The sequence below is a fragment of the Chiroxiphia lanceolata genome, chromosome 8, assembly GCF_009829145.1.
Source record: "Chiroxiphia lanceolata isolate bChiLan1 chromosome 8, bChiLan1.pri, whole genome shotgun sequence".
Classification (NCBI taxonomy): domain Eukaryota; kingdom Metazoa; phylum Chordata; class Aves; order Passeriformes; family Pipridae; genus Chiroxiphia; species Chiroxiphia lanceolata.
Window position 1 is genome coordinate 10,871,569 of NC_045644.1, and position 16,668 is coordinate 10,888,236.

The 16,668-nt window shown below is 41.1% G+C and overlaps 2 long non-coding RNA genes across 3 annotated transcripts; one reads left to right on the forward strand and one right to left on the reverse strand.

Moving 5' to 3' along the window:
• Positions 1 to 2,443: 2,443 nt before the first annotated feature.
• On the reverse strand, positions 2,444 to 8,024 carry LOC116790396. Of its 2 annotated transcripts, none has more exons than XR_004358336.1 (4): positions 7,858 to 8,024; positions 6,332 to 6,430; positions 4,551 to 4,665; positions 2,444 to 2,650 (listed from the first exon to the last, which is right to left on the reverse strand). It is a non-coding gene; the product is annotated as an uncharacterized LOC116790396 (long non-coding RNA). The 2 variants fall into 2 exon arrangements; XR_004358337.1 differs by lacking the exon at positions 7,858 to 8,024 and adding an exon at positions 7,620 to 7,778.
• Positions 8,025 to 8,126: 102 nt separating this feature from the next.
• On the forward strand, positions 8,127 to 11,224 carry LOC116790441. Its single transcript, XR_004358357.1, has 3 exons — positions 8,127 to 8,240; positions 8,788 to 8,867; positions 10,963 to 11,224. It is a non-coding gene; the product is annotated as an uncharacterized LOC116790441 (long non-coding RNA).
• Positions 11,225 to 16,668: the final 5,444 nt, after the last annotated feature.

The following is a 16,668-nucleotide window of genomic DNA, read 5'->3' on the forward strand; positions in this document are numbered from 1 at the left end:
CTGTTTAGTCTTTTGGCTGTAGATCTAATGCTTCCTAGCTCTTACCCCAGTCCAGATCCTTTGCCTTTAAATTGTCTTCTGGAGTTGTTTTATTGACAGTCTACCTAGGCTGACAGATCACGTGTACTCTTGAACACACTGATCTGTTCATTTGTATCTACCTTCAGAGAACCTTAGAATGGTTTTGGTTGGAAGGGACCTTAGAGATCATCTTGTTCAAACCCCCCTGCCATGGACCAGTACACCTTCCACTAGACCAGGTTGCTCTAGTTAAGATTTCAGTGAAAACTGATTCTTTATCATTTTCATAAGCTGGCAGTGGGAACCCTTAAACTGCCATCATTATCCAGATGAGGAGTCATCCCAGAGTGATTTGCTGCAGGCATCTGTGAAATGGCTGCAAGCTTGAGAACAAAATAAAAACATGATGGCAAGTGAAAATAACAGGGGTTATCACCGTCACTCACGTTCAAGTCTGACTAGCTCTGGAAGTTTTATCTGAAAATCCACTTGTTGGCTTGGTATCATCTCCCTGATAAAATCTGGTATATGATACTGGAGGGTTGGTGCAAAGTGATCCTCTTCAATATCATTTTTGGCTCAGTGTAGAGCCTCACAAAATTTGTGATTTGTCAGCACTGAATGCACAGTGCACTACCTCTTTTAGACAGACATTTTGGGCACTAAAATCCTTAGTGCTCCTTACCTGCATAGAGGGTTCCTCAAACACCAGATAAGAGATGATTATGAGGCAGATCCATGACATGGTATTAGTGATTTCAGTCTTGAATGATATGAGTGGCTGAATCACTTTTAATGGTAGAAAAGGACTTGACTAACAGGTTAAGTCAAGGATGATCCTAAACCTTGAGGAAAGCTGCACTCATGTCTGAATTTCATGGCTTCAATATTGACTTTATGGGCCATATGATGGCTCCTGTGATGCATCATTCTCTCTTTTGCATCAGACTTGTTCTACAGTTAATGGCTTGATGCTTTGGAGTCGGCACTTTTAGTGTAGGGGACTGTATTTCTCTTCACATGGCTCATGAGCAGATAATCAGAGCACTGAATAATATAGCTCATATTCTATAGGCATTATCTCTCTAAGGGAAAAAGGCTGTGGCGCGTTAAACAGCTGTTAGGGATACTATCTTATAATAGGATGCAAAGTCTTTCTAAGAGTGATCTACACCTCCAGAGAATTGGTTTTTTTGGTTGTATAATTAACCTGATTAAAAAGTCTGTGAAAGTGAGGAACAAGTATATATGGATCTATGTTTGACAAATGGCCTCTAGTACCAAACAAAAATCTAAGGTTCAGTACAGTCTGGATAAAAAATGGACATCCTGCTATTGCCTTGGCTCAAACTACATTAATTCCCTGCATCATCTGTGATAAAAATATCAGAATTAGGCCATGATTTGACATCTGTAACTGCTATTAAGGGTTGGTGCATTGTGGTGTTTTTAGTGTCATGAGCATGGAGTCTCCGTAAGATCTGCTGCTCAGATGGCAGACAGTTGAACTCTTCTACCAGGAGAAAATCAGCAAATCAAAATGATACAACCCTGAAGAGAAACTAAGGATGGTAAAACCAACGTGGTTTTCTACTGACCTGAATTCACCATAGATGAATGAGCAAATGGAGGAACCTTAAGAAAAGAAGCAAGGTTCTGGTATTTAGGAGTTTTACATTTTGGGGAAGTTGTTTCAGAGCCTAGGAGAGAGATTTGATCATGGACCAATTAAATGCTGAACCTTGAAAATTGTTTAGTGTTATGTATAATTACTTTTCCAACTATAACAGGAAATTATTTAAATGTAAATTAAACTATGCTGCCAGAAGGTAGATGTATGGTGCTGAATAGAGCTGTTTTAGGAAACAATGTAATTTTAGGAAAATTACCTCCGTTGTCCTGAGGAAAAAAAATAACGGCTGTGGAATTAGCCCTACAAATAATGTTGTATCACTAAGATCAGTTAAATGTTGTTATTCTCCAGGACTTGAGCTGCTATAAAACTCCTAAAATGAGTAACAATTTTTGCCTAAGTCTGTAAGGAGGCTTCAGAAGTGAAACAATGTCCCTGGTTTTCTTGTATAATAAAGCGTATACCACTTAACTCCAGCTGGTTGGGAGGGTGAGTGGAAAGCTGGGAAGGTTTTAAAGCTTAAACCATTGTACTTTTGGTTCCCAAAACTAGAGGCTTTGTATGCACCAGTCTGATTTGTCTGTTACAGTACTGTGGAGCTGCTTGCCATTTTAATTGGGAGGTTCCTAGAAACCATCAAGGTCCCACAGTGTGACTTTCTGATTCACTTGGTGAAAGCCACAGGAGGTCCTTCTAGGACCTTCAAAGGAGCAAAAAAAAACCAAAAAACAACCACAGCTAAAATAAGAAATTAGCTCAGATTAATGTAGAGAGAATACCAAAGCATACTGAAAGTGGGGAAGTGTTTTGTTTGGCTTTCATGAGAGGACTGAACTCTACTGACTCTCACTTTCCATCCATCAGGCTTTACTGCAGGATCATTGCAGGCCATACTACTGGTCTAGCAAGAGCCAGGCTTCTGTGAGGAGTCCAGGAATTTAGCAGTTCTTGTGACACAGTCAGATCTTCCTTTGCTTTCCCCTGGGATGATAAAAACTAAAAAAAAAAAGAGAACGTTTTACTGTACATTGACACATTTAGGGGTTCAAGCATTCAAACAGACTTGTGGAATAAAGAGCCTAAAGATTAGGCATAAGTGGTGAAAGCACATGTGTAGAGGGAATGGTGTTAGCTCTTGTCCTGTTGGTCTTTCTGTCAACCCTGCTGGGACAGGTTTGGTAACAGCTCAGAAGGGGTTTTCATCTATCATCAAGGGCAAAATCTGAAAAAGATTTTAAACCCCTAGTGGACATGGGTCCACCTCAATTAAGAAAAAAACAAAACAAAACCCAAAAAGTCTAATGGGAAAAAAAATTGTTTTTTATCTACAAATATTTTTCTCAGGGAATAGTGAAAGCTTTTCTCCCCACAGCCCTTTTGATGATGGTCCCTGAAAAGGAGGACGCAGTGACAAAAATAAATGAACTCTTCCGTGAAGACTGTCCCCTAGACTCCAGAGCAGAGTGAGTTTCCAGAACAGCAAGTGATTTAACACTGCATCTAACACATTTGTGCTCAGTGTCTGGGAGTCAGTCACAGGTACAGAATGTGGGCAGGAAACCCAGTCCCTGTCCGCTCAGAAATTCAGAGAAGAGCTGAGATACAGCCCCTAGGAAAGGGAGATTCATCTGGCTGTAGGAATAACCCAAGGCAGGAGGCAGCAAGATGCAAATCATGGGAAAATCAGACAAATAAATATCTTGCAGAAGACAGGCATTTCCACCAGTGTAAGAGAGCTGTCAGGTGCATCAGAAACAGGTCAGAGAGGGAGAGCAATTTCGTTATGTTGATAGCACCCAGCATGGACCCTCTTGCACATGGGATGTGTGCCCTTGTGCAAACACATATGGCCAAATATTTCTCTGGGGTGCGTCATAAAGCACATAATTGCAAGGCATTTCCCACACATCCCTAGGAGCCTGCTGTGACAGCTGCTGGAAGACAAATGCCAGTAGCAATCAGCACCTGGCTAGCAATGTTTCAAGCAACTGTGTACCCAAGAAAAAGGTTCCCTTGCTGACTGCAGTGCCACTGGCTTCCAAAAGTGAGTGTCTGAGATCAGATCTGCACCTTGAAACCTGAGGTGTCAATGTGCCTTGCATCGGTGTAGGGGAGTAGGGGACTTATCACCCATCTCTTCCTTTCTTATTTCCCCATTTCCAGCAGCCTACAACTCTGTCTTCCCAGCATGGGAACATCCAGAAGGTGTGGGACAGTGGCTAGCTTTGTATGTGCTTGGAAAACTCCCTGTCCCTTGTTTCCAAGGCACTTGAGAGCCTCTTGCAGGCACACTGCATTAAGAATGTCTTTACTGAGGGGACTAAAACCCATTGTAAAGACACAAAGCATTAAATGTTGATCAGATTAGAGAGGCCAGGTGTGCACCACACGCAATGAGCCTTGCAGGAGACAGCAGTTTAAATTACTGTGTTGCATATACAGCAGCCTTGGGGTGTGCTGAGGCCTCTTTATGTCACCCTGGCAGCAGAAAGAAGTTTTAAACCATTATTTTGCCTAAAGAACCTCCTTGAATAGGCCACAAGTACATGAATGCTTATTCACAGTTGAAATTAAACTGCCTAACAGTAAGGGGTTTGCTTTCCAGAGCCTGTGGGAAGTAGAGGGTGAGACAGTTTCTCCATGGGAATGTGAATGTACTGCAGGGGGGCCGGGGAGGCTCCTGCTGCGCTGTGAGGCAGACTGTGGGGCCATGTTTTCACATAAGAATTGTTCTTCTCTCTTTTTCCCAAAGGACTGTACTAAAAATGGGACCTTCATAACCTCTGAGAAGAGTCATATAGGAAATAAAAGGCTGCAATGTAAAGACATGGAATCATTCTGGGCAAAAATCCATCAGCAATTTGAACAGGGAAGCACTGAGGCAGGAATCAAGCACCCTGTGAAATGAGGACCTCTGTTGACAATTCAGTTCCTTGTTGAAGGTTTTTGACAGCTTGGCCATGGATGTCTGTTCTCACAAGATTTTTCTTGTTTTGGCTTTTGTCTTTGGCCTGAAAGAATTGGCAGAGGAAAGTCATGTTTACCTAGCAATATATAATTTATATAACTTGAATTTGAGGGGGACTCTTGATATGAAATATGGATTGTACTGCAAAGTCTGACAAGCTGTCATACTCGAGGAAGGGACCCTGTCCTTTGTTTAGCTCTGCAAAAAAGTACAACAGGATGGTGATAAACACGAGATGCGTGCTGCCTCGGGCAGAGGCTGGATGGAACATTTCAAAGGTGTGCCCAAGGGTATTACAGCTGAGCTGAAATCGTTCTGCCTACACAACTAGGACATCTTAGTACCTTCAAGGTCCTCTTCAACCCCCATCTGTGAGCTCCTGGTTTTCATTTTACACTGGTCATGTATCTGGTTTTAGGCTGCTTATTTCAGAGAGAGTAGAAAAGCTGCCAAAGCAGCCTAACCATGGAGGAATACATGTCTAGGGAGAAGCTATAATTCAGCTTTCCTGGTATCTTCTTTTTTTACAAGTAACAAGAAATAAAGGACTTGGAAGTTCAGGCAGCCTTTTTCACTGAGCCAGGTACAATAAATGAGTGGTGTTTGTCTGCTGATCACTGATAGTGTGGGAAGTTCAGGTCTGGGGTAGTACCCACACTGTACAAAACATTTGGTGAAATTATTCTTACTGTTGCTTAATCAGTAAAAATATTCTTTAATGACTTTCATATCTGAGAGGAGAAAAAAAATCAGAGCAATGAAATAAGTCCTCTTAAAAGCTTAATTAAAATATGAAACCTTTGATTTCAGGCAATTAAATGAGACATTTTATGCCTTTAAATTAAGTATTCTGATACTCTCTAAATAGAATATGCTTATGGCTGAAACTGTATTCAAGATTATAATGGTCTGGATTAGTAGTGCTTCAGATATGCACCTCAAAGCAAAACTGACCACAGAAATGAAGCAGAGATTGCTTCCCAAAGACTAATGAGAGCTGAAGATGCTCTGCTGGTGGCTGTCAGAATTGGCAGCTGCCTTATGAAGCTGAAGGACATAGATAAAAAACCTATGGAAAATTTGAAGATGGTGCTTCTCTGGAGTCAGATGTCCAAGTATAGGTGCCCATAAACATCCCACTGTATATTGAGGAGCAACCTGAAATGGCCACTGTCTGCCTATCTGGGAGCAATCTGAAAAAGATGCCTTTTTCCAGCTGAGCCATTCGTCTGTTCAGCCTAAGGCATCCCTTAACATTTGGGTGAGGGTAGAGAGAGAAGATGAGCTTGGTTGTCAGCCAAATCTCGGCTTTGGAAAGTAGCTTTTACCTGCCTAAATTTAATCTAATTGCACATAGTTGTAGCTTTTGCTTTTACACCCTACCCTAAAATATTGAACAGCAGCATACTAGGCAATTAAATAGTTGTCATGCCTTCTCCCAGATCTAGCAACACTTTGGGGATATATATGACTCCTGATTTGTACAATCAGTTAGTAAAAACTTTGTAGAGCACTTTTGGATTCATCTGAATGAGAGGTACCACCATAAATGTAAGATCATTCTCATTACCATTAATATTCTTTTATAAGGCACCTTATCAAAAGCATTTTGAAAAGCAAAGTAAATTATATCTACCAAGGCACCTTTATGTACTATTTTATTAACTTTTCAGATGAAGAATTGCTTTGAAGTAACAATATTTCCTTACAGTGACTGAAGTAGGTTTTCTTCCTATCGTCATTCATTTGCCTTCATTATGGTGACATTAGAGGCTACAGCTGAGGTCGAGGGCCTGTTGTGCTTAAGACTGCATAAACATGAAAGAAGAGAATGGTGACATTTTGGGAAACTTTAAAAAAAAAAAAAGGTAAATAAACTTTTTGGTTTTGTCCATGCTGAGATCCTTGTGCTCATGTCCTGTGTGGCACCAGCTGGATGGTGGTTGTTTCAAGGGATGGGGGATCATGGGGGATCCTGTCCCAGCCAGGGTGTCTCTACCACTTTTGGGGTGTGAATCTACCCCAGAGATGCTGTGTCCTTCCCTGCAGTGCTGGTATTGCTGCAATGGGAGCACTGCCTGGATGGGCAGCATTTCCACAAGCGTTGGGGGGTACCACTCCTGCAGTAGCTCCCAGTGAGTTTTCCCTTGCGGTTGTTGCACAATGGGAGTCAGCACTGAAACTTTTCCTTTGTTTTCAGGAGGGAATTTCACCCCATAAGGTGAGTGGGGCACCTTGTTTGACAGGTTCACTATTGTGTGGTTTGTTTTCTCTACAGGCTGGGCTGAGCATTGTCTAGTCCGGGTGATTTACTGCCCTGGTAAACCGGCGGCCGTATAACTCCTTCCTCAGGTCCTGTTCACCTCCCACAGTGTTAAAGTAAGTCATTGCTGAATTCACTCTCTATTTTCCCGGAGAAAGCAGCAGAGACAAGAAATCTCTTTAGTTACATCCATACAAATAACTCATGCCACGGTTTTATTCCTGCTTCAGCATCCTCTGAAATTTCAGTCTCCCCTCTCCCCACAAAGATAGAGGGCTGTGCAGAAGAAATGTGTGCTTTAGTACATCTGACAGCAAGTAACCATGGAGAATGGTGTCTTCCAGCAGATACATATATTTGAGTTAATTAGGTACAATAAAGCTGTCACATAACAACAGTGCTTTCTAAGTTTCACTCATTATATGCCTGGTTGGGGGTTTAATTTTTTCTCTTCTACTGTATCAGAAATACTTTGATTTTTTTTTTAATAGACCTATACTTCTATGTCCCTTTCCCTTCTAGATTGTCTGCATTTACTCTACCCTCTGTTCTGCTCTTTAGTCAGATATCCTTTCTAATTTTTAAAAGAATGTTTATTTTCAGTAAACTCTGCTCAGCTGTGCAAATTTCATTCTTCCTGTTCTTATTTTCAGCTTAAAGGTCCAAGCACCATCTGCCCCTCTAAGAACAGATTCTTAAATAGCCTCCGGATTGATTACATTAGCCAAACTCACCCTTGGTACAACTCCTGAGGCTGCCAGAGCAGTTACTCTAGGAACAAATTTGCTCTAAGTTGTTAAAGAGTTTCACTATGCCCTTGAGCCTTCTGTTAATCATTTTTCTCGTAGTTTTAAAATCTGGCCTTTTAAAGTTCACCCTCACTGCATTACCCCTAGGAGAGTAACCTTCTATTATGATATCAAACCTAATTGCACAGTGATTATGATTACCCAGTGGATTTCTGACTCTCACCTCCCTTAACTCTTGTGCATAATTTAGCACAGAGTTGAGATTCAGTCCCTCCAAAAAAGAACTCCTCTGAAAAGCGGTCTTTAAATAATATCAATTAATTGGCTTTTCATACTATGGGCTTTTCAACTGATAGGCAGCAAAGGCATGGAAGTCATAACCCTTCTGCTACTGACTCAGTACCCTCCAAGAGGTCAACCTGCATTGTTCCAATAGAGTCATAGAATTGTCCTCAGAGTCATAGAATCATAGAACCATAGAATGGCCTGGCCTTTTGTTGCCTCCAGTGGTCCCTGCAGCTTATCCAGGTGGCCTTGGCACTGGCAGAATTGTGATAGGGAAGGAAAGGAGCCCCCTTAAAAGCCAGAAAAGTGAAAGAGCATAAGGTTTGGAAATTAAAAGACTCTCCATGTGATAACAGGCAGAGGATAATAGAAAGGAGGGAGGTGATGGGGTTCAGTACACTTCTGTAATGGCTGTTTGGCGACTGCAGTTCTTACAGCAGGTGGATGATATGTATTAATACGGCTGCACACCCCACCAAAGCCTCTTGGACCCTGTGCTCACTCTCCTGTTCTTCCCATGACCCTTTGTAATGAGCTTGATGGCAGACCAGATCAATTTGTTTGGTGGTTTCCATGAACTGAGAACAAATGGAACAACCTGGAGAAAGCATGTTGCTAATTTCAGAATGTAATAGCTTCTGGTGACGGCACTGGCCATTACAAAAATGTTTCCCCTTCAAGGGCTCCTGAAAATTCTGTGGAAATGTTTAGGGCTGAGTACATGACAGAGGTAAATATTCTGGTCTTTTTAGGTTTCTGAGTGGGAGTACTTCAGCCGAGGACCAGTCACCCCTTTTATAAATAGTGGTTAGCAGAAAATGCTATTCATGTAACAAAACAATAAACACTCATTTTCTTTTTTAAAAAGCCAAGCTGCAAAGAAATGGTGGAAATAAGAACTAGCTCATAAAGATTAATTCATCACAGGAGAAATTTCCTCTCTGAAAGGTAAAGTGTGGTAGGGTTCTAACTGCCTGCAATAAATGCAAATGAATATTTTCTGTTTGCCCTAGTGACTGCTAATATACATATTTATCTTAATGCATTTGGAAAAAAAATTAAGTAAAATAAAAATAAAGCTCAATGGCTTGTTCTAAATGGATTCCCAACACTGGCAGAAAAAGACACATAAGGCACTTTGCTAAACACTGTATGAGTGTGTAGCAGCACTGCTGAAAACAACATAATGGGCTATTGCCTTTCAGCTTTGTGATTGTGGCTACAAGGTGCTGTTGGGCAATCTTCTGCTTTATGTGTGGGATGCACTGAGGAGAGGCTGGTGCTGGTACTGGGCCAAGCAGTAGCTGTGCTTGGACTGATACCAATCCCATCTTTTCCTGCTTTTCACCTGTCCCTGATGTGAAACCCTCCCTGCTGATGGTTCATAATTTCCTTGGAGATGTGAGGTGGCATGACAAGCTAAAGCACTCACAGAAACATTTGGAAGCTACAGGCTTTTATTTTTACATGGATCTGACATGTCACTTGAGTGTCCTCTCTGTTACCCCTGGCTGACAGTTCAATATCATCCTGGTCATTTTCTTTGGCTGTTGTTTGCAGCAGTTTGCTTTTAGGAAGTGGTCATGCAAGCATTCTCAAGCTTTTTCTGTGCTCCTTTTCCTTTTGAATCATTTCTTCACCAAGATGCACCCTGTGCATTTACACTAGAACCTTGGGCACAAATTGGCTGGGATTTCATCTCTGATATATCAAGAAAACATATTCTCGTCTTTAAGGATATGTGTTGTTGAATTTTATGCAATAAACGTAGGAATAAAAATCAGAGAGTCATTTAAGTCTAGAGTAAAAAAAAATTGCACTGATTTACTGCACCTAAAGGTTTCCTCTCCCTCCACTGGATTTTTTTTTTGTCGGTACAAGACGAAAAGAGAAATTGCAAAGACAAATCCAGCCGAGCACCATCAGATTAAGTCTTCATCTCACAATGCTCAAAGTGTCTCTACCACCAGCATCTACAAGTGCAGGACGATATGAAAAAAAATACACAGTAGACAGGTATTCACAATAAGCCACATCCCACCCTGCCCATGCTGCCAGGCTGTTCCAGGCTCTGGGGGAGATGGGTGCCACTGTGGGGTAAGGGGTTACATAGGGCTATGACCAGATGGTAATAAGGGGTGTGCTATGTTCCCATTAGGTAGCTAATGCATTCCTTGCTAATATTCCTCTCCTGAAGTAAGTCTAGCTAAACCAAATCAATTGAAGAGCTTTCAAGGACTTGAAAGTGTACCCAGTCTATGCAGTGGGGGATAATTTGCACAATCAGTGGAACAGAGGGCAGAACTGTGTCTGAACCAGGAAGCCAAAGGCAATAACTAACGTGTATCCATAAAAAATTCATGGGAAATTTCATCTTGGGTAAAAGAGAATGAATAACTATGTTGATTAAGTATTAAAAGTTCATTTTATTTTTAGAAGTACTCAGAAAATTGAAAACATCTGGGAACATTATGCAATTTTTTTATGTAATATCTTCCATTTACATTTCATCAATGCCATCAATTTAACCCTGACCTGTATGGAGGCAACCCACAAGACCCAGTCCTCTTTCTTGCTGGGCTGCAAGAATTGATTGAATTCAGGCACTTTTCTCTGTGGAAAAAGTGTTGTGTGTATAAATGATGGTCTATATCAGAGCATAATGACCAAATCCTTCTACATATTTGAATTTCATCATCCTACTAGCAAAGCGTACCAAGTTTGAGATGTGAGTGGCAGAAAAATGTCTTAGTCTGATATATCTGTTAAAATGTTGAATCCCTGGCAATTTGCCCCGGGAATCTCATAGGACTAGCTGTGGATCCTGTTAAATCACAAACAAGAAGCTTGCAGAGAAAGCTTAGATCTGCAAAGATCTTTTGATAGGTCATGCCAGACGTTAGCATCTAGAGGGTAGAAACAGAAGTGCCTTTATGGGTCTACTATCACTTCTACAGTAACAAGCTCAGGTCTGTTAATACTTAACTGCAAGATATTTTGCTTGGAAAGTGTGGTGATATTATTCTTTTTATTTTTCTTTAAGGAGGTGACATGGAGCCATTAGGAGTATTAACTGGGTCAGATTGGGCATGTTGAGTTGTGTCCCAAATCCCTGGGGGAGTGATTCCTCCACAAATTAGCTGAGAGCAGACAGAGGGTGTAATGTGTAGCTCCAGCCTCTCCAAAGGTCTCTTGCAGAGGGTGGAGCAAAAGGACAGCAAATTTTTTGGATCACCTTCTACCTCCAGCAAGCATTCTTGCTTTGGCCCAGATCTCTGCAATTTCCATCAGGTACCGATACACCAAAGCAAATTTATTTTGTCCATCATTAAAAGGCTCATTGACAGTCATTGTACCACCTCTTAACATGGGGACAAGTCCCTGTCCTACAGGGAGCTCTATTCCATATCCCGTGGAGGAATCACCTTTCAAGGACAAGGCTTGTTATTTCCTCCCATGCAGAGAAGCTGCCAGCAGGAGGGACCTGGTTTCATTTGTGTGTATTTTTGAGACTGTGGCAGGAAATTAACTCATGCAGGATTTACCAGATGTCTCTCTGTGGAGTGGGCTGCTTTGAAGAGCAAAAGAGTTCTTCAGTATATGCCTAACCAAAGGAATGAATCATACACCTGCACACTCTCCTTTCTTTCAAGGACACGGTGCCCTGTGTAGGTGGGGGTGTTCTTTTCTTGCCTGGAGAATCTCACATCATCAGAGGCAGAATATTAGAGGAATGGGGAAGGGACAATGCATCGACTTTGCTTTATAGCCTGCCTCCTTCTTAATCTCTCTGGCAGGTCAGATAAGTCCTGCCTAATCTTGCATTGAGTTTTACAAGTGTCTTTTTTTTTTTTATATTTATTTATTTATTTATTTCTTCCCTGTTTTAGCTTCCATTAACATTTACTCAGTTGACATAAGATCTTGTGCCCTCTAAGTGCTTGCAGAATGTGCTTTCTCTGGCTGATTTCAGTCAAAGGGAAGTAGGGATGCACCAAGAGCTACCTGAATCTGAGCAGAGGCTTCCTAGAAAGTCTAATTGCAGTGGGGACAGTTTAGCTAGTTGCACTCTTAACAAGCACTATCGCTCACCTCTTCATCAGCATTGGTGTGATGACTCTGCAGAGCTGGCTGGGATGTCCCCAGTGAGCTGTGAAGACTATCTGATGCTGAAAATTGTGGAAGGACACTGGCCTTTGCAGGTTATCTTGAGAGCAGAGGGCTGCAGTGAGGTGTGGAGTCCACCCCACCAGCCAGTGCTGAGCAGTGTCTGGAGCTCACGCTGACAGATGGGTTGGATGGGTAATAGGGTCTCTTCTTTCTCACTGCCATCAAGGACTCTGATTGATTTGTCCAGCTTGCCATGATGAAGTCATTAATCTCGATGACGCTGCAGCTCAGCCTCTGGCACGCCAGAGTAATTCTTTTTGCACCTGCCAACATACAGGTCAGGTAGCAGGATATGCACTGTCTGAAAGTTGTAGACCTGATTTCTAAGAAAGGTCTGATAGGTAGCCACTAAAGGGAACAGGTCAGGAGATGACTTGCCTTTGGTGCAGACTGGAGGAAAGAGCCCGTTTCCTGTAGTGAAAGCAAAGTTAAACGTGGACCATGTTTTCAAGAGTTCATATAGCTCCCATGACAAATCTAAGACAAACATCACTATCCCTGCTATCTGCTATGCAGTGGTATAGTGAAACCCACAGGAAGGTACTTGGCAGGACAACGATCTGGCCAACAAAAAACACCGTTGTGTGTCCTGCTATTCAATACAGTCAGTAGTCCTCCTACCAGTATAGAGACTCTGTTCCAGGACAGAGGTACCTTATTGCAATGCAGCTCTTGTCTTGTAATAATAGCTTGATATTAAATTGCAATTGTATAAGACACTTACTGGTGACCTGTCATTGCCCTTCTTGAGTGTGGCATTAGATACTTTGGCTTTCTCAGTGTTCAGACAATGCCTAAGCATGGCAGGAATGGACTTCAAGGGGGAATGACTTTTTCAACAGAAAGTAGGAGTTGCTTCCTAGGAATTGTTTGTACCAATGACTCCTTGTTTCTTTGTCATTTCTTACAACACCTATTGAGTCAACATTAAACAAAATTACATGAGTCAATAATTTTTAAAACTTGAGCAACAAATGCTATCAGGCTGTGACATGGAAGGGAAAGGATAAATGCATTGGATGAGGTTTAATATTAAGCCTCTGTGGAAAGGTTAAATGTTTAATTTCTGTCCACTGAAAATCTACCCATTTTTTTATCATGGCTATAACTCTAGCGAAATGAAAGTTTAAATTATTAACCACGAATCACAGAACAGTCCACTGCTAGCAAGGTTAGCTTTAATAGATTATCAATCAGTGTAATGGTAAGTGGTAAACTAATTTTTCCCCATCAGCTCTGTTACTGGTCAGTTGTTTTTTTGGGGGGGGCAAAGATGTAACAGAGCTCTGCATTGAATTAGCTTAGAGAGTTAAATTGTATGTACAGCTGGTAGGTTCAGCCCAGGATACTACCAGAGCCCTCTGGATGTTCAGACACATTTCAAAGCAATTTTTTTCTTTACTGTTGAGACCGGTAAATCCTTTGTTGAGAGCTGGGAAAGGTTTGCAAACACTGAGATAAGAGGACTGTATCTCCCTGTACCATCACCCACTGACACCTGCTTGCGCTTGAATAATTTTCCAGTTATACAGAATCTTTTCAGTACTGTGACAGGGTGTCCCTGGAAGAGAGGTTGGTAGTAGTCTTGCTGCACCTGAGAAGATATCTGAGTACGTGATGGAAAGCAGTTTTTGAGGCACAAACTTATGGAAATTTTGTGTTTATAAAGAGGATGTTAATAGTGCTGGAAAAATTATTTGTTCTGTGCACTTCTAAGAACTGAGTGACTGAGGAGATCTACATCATTACAAGCACTCCTTGGATATTAAAAATGTCCTTTACTTACTCTTCTCTGCTTGTATGGCACAATATCACGTACAGCTTCCAGCTTTTTGGATGAGAAACCTTAAGCTTTCTAGAGACTCCCTCTAGAAGGTGGAGCTCAGAAGGTGGAGTGAGGGTGACCTGATTCCACACAGTGTAGTTGTGCTGTGACAAAGCATCTGGCTCTTTTTTTGGATCTCAGGACTTTGGTGGACACTTGACACAGTCTGGTCCTGTTACGTTGATTTGGTCTGGGTACCAAAGGTGGAGTTGGTGTCCAGCTTTGATCATCCACTGAAAGGGATTTCAAAGCTTGTAAGAGTGGTGTAGAAAAAAACAATTAACTCCTTATCCTAAGGAATCAATATTTTATCTCGATTTGCAAAATCTTACTTTGTGCTGACTGGATGCACTATCACTATGTATACACATAGAACACTAAGGCATCCTGTACTTTCAAGAGCTTGCTATGCCGCTCATAGGAATGGATGGATGAGAGATATATTAATGGGAAGAATCCATGGAAACTAATATGGGAAATCAGCAATGACCCTTGCTCAGCCAAAGATCAGAAAGAAATGTTTTTTCACCCTTGGAGAATTTCTGAGATTAGAACAATTTTTTTCCCTCTTCTAAGATGGAAGGAAAAAATCAAATTATTGATGTGGGATTTTTCCATTGAACCAATAAGCTGAAAATAAATGCATAAAAAGATAATTTCAAACACTTCATTTTGAGCTCTTGACATTTTCCAGTCTTTAATTTCTCTAAACCACAATTTTCAATGTAATAAAACTCCAGCCCTCCTCTTTTTACCTCAAGTCTTCAAATTACATCTTGCTGAGGACCTCTTGCCTGGTTCTATTAATAACAAAATGCTAATTAGCAACCTTAAACTTAACCAGCCATCAGAGAGCAACTGTGGTGGTTTGCATGGGGTTTAGTTTCTTTCCCTTACCTGTTGGGGATGGACCAGCAAAGCAAACTGAGACCTTTGTCTGCTCCTGAGGCTCCTCCTTCCCCCTCTGGCTCTGGATATCACCACGGTTTGTGCTGCAGATAAAAGTGGTACCAAGCAAGAGATATTCCAGAACCACCTGGATACAATCTTGTGCCATGTGCTCTGGGATGACCCTGCTTGAGCAGGGAGGTTGGACCAGATGACCCTCTGTAGTCCCTTCCATCCTGATCCCCTCTGTGATTTCTCAAAGGATCAACCAACTTTTGGTAGCATGTAATTTTACTAATGCAAATGTTACATGCACACCCATACTTACACATAGACATATAAATACACAAATGTATGCAAATGCACATATATGTACTTACAATTTGTGCTTATGCTTATATTTGTGTTCATACACTCAGAGAAGAGAAAGGTTAATGTGTGTTTTGCAAAGACAGAGGACACTTGTTTGCTCACTGGGAAAGAAGAAGGAATCAATATGTTTGGGTAGGGGAAAATGGATTATCCTTAAACGTTCTGCACAAGACAGAAAAGTTTCTATTTGATGTTGATGTTGATGTTGATGTGAGCCTGCACTAAAGGTCAGCCCAATCACACTATTTTGGCTGTAGCCAGCACAATAAAATACTGCATTCAATCTTCCAGAAATTTGCATGTATTTTTCTGCATGTTCCTGGCTTAAAAGGAAGTTTACTGTATGGAAGTGGAAGTGGACAGGTTCCTTTGGTGCTTCTGAATAAAGATGAAAATTTTTTGTTTCAGCTTCCACTTGTATCTTTCCTTTAAAGATTTTTTTCTTTTTTTTTTTTCCTCCCTGCTTATTCTGTTTCCTAAATTGCAGGTTCTGAGACAATAAAAATCCACTCAACCCTCATGCAGGAGCAATCTAAGATTTTTTGATCTAATTTTTTTCATTTTTTTAAACAAGACTGTATACATTTAGCATGTAAAAAAAAAAAGGGAATGTGTATGCACATGTGCGTTCTCTGACAGATGATCCAGATTTAAGACCCATCCTCTGGTAATTATTCAAATAAACAGCGTCTGCATGGAGTAACTCCATTAGCAGACAGGAAAGGTTGGCTCAGATCTTGCTTCCAGTAACATTGAAGGGGAGCACAAGATGTACTTGAGATGGCTTTCCCATCCCAGGCCAATCTTTGAAATAATTTACCAGAGTAATTTCAGATAAAGACGTAAGGACTTAAGCATTTTAGTGAACTGAAAAAAATCAATTATTGCTCAAGGGAATTGGAAAGTTTCATTTTTCAACATTTTTTTTAGATTTCTGCCTCCCACCAAGTAATAACTTTTATAAAAGAACAGTTGTTTTAAACCTCCTAAATAAAAAAACCCACAAAACAACACCTTACAGCAAAATTTGGGTTGTGAAACTATCACAAATATCACTGAAACAGAGATGGGCTGCAAATGGCCTTTTCCTGGCATCCCTTGCAATTTTGACAAATTCAGCAGGTGTACTGAGCTGCATATGCATGGATGAGCATACTTTTAGAAGTGACAGTGTTGTACATGAAATCAGCACTGTGTAAAAATCCTTCTGTTCCTTATTTGTGCTTTTGAAATGCATGCAGAAGTGCTGTGGACTTTTAAGGCCCATTGCTTGCAACGCTGTGATGTGGCCACAGCCTCCCAGGCATTTGTTTCCATAAAATATATCCAGGTGTTTGCCTTCTGTCAAAAATGGGACCAAGCTGAAGCAGCAGTGAAATAAATTTTGTAACTAATAAAAAGCCTAACACTTTGTTCCTTTCTTCACTCCCGATAGTTTCAGTGTCTGCTTTACTTGATTTGAGGCTGCAAGAAAAAAACACAAAAGGAGATTTT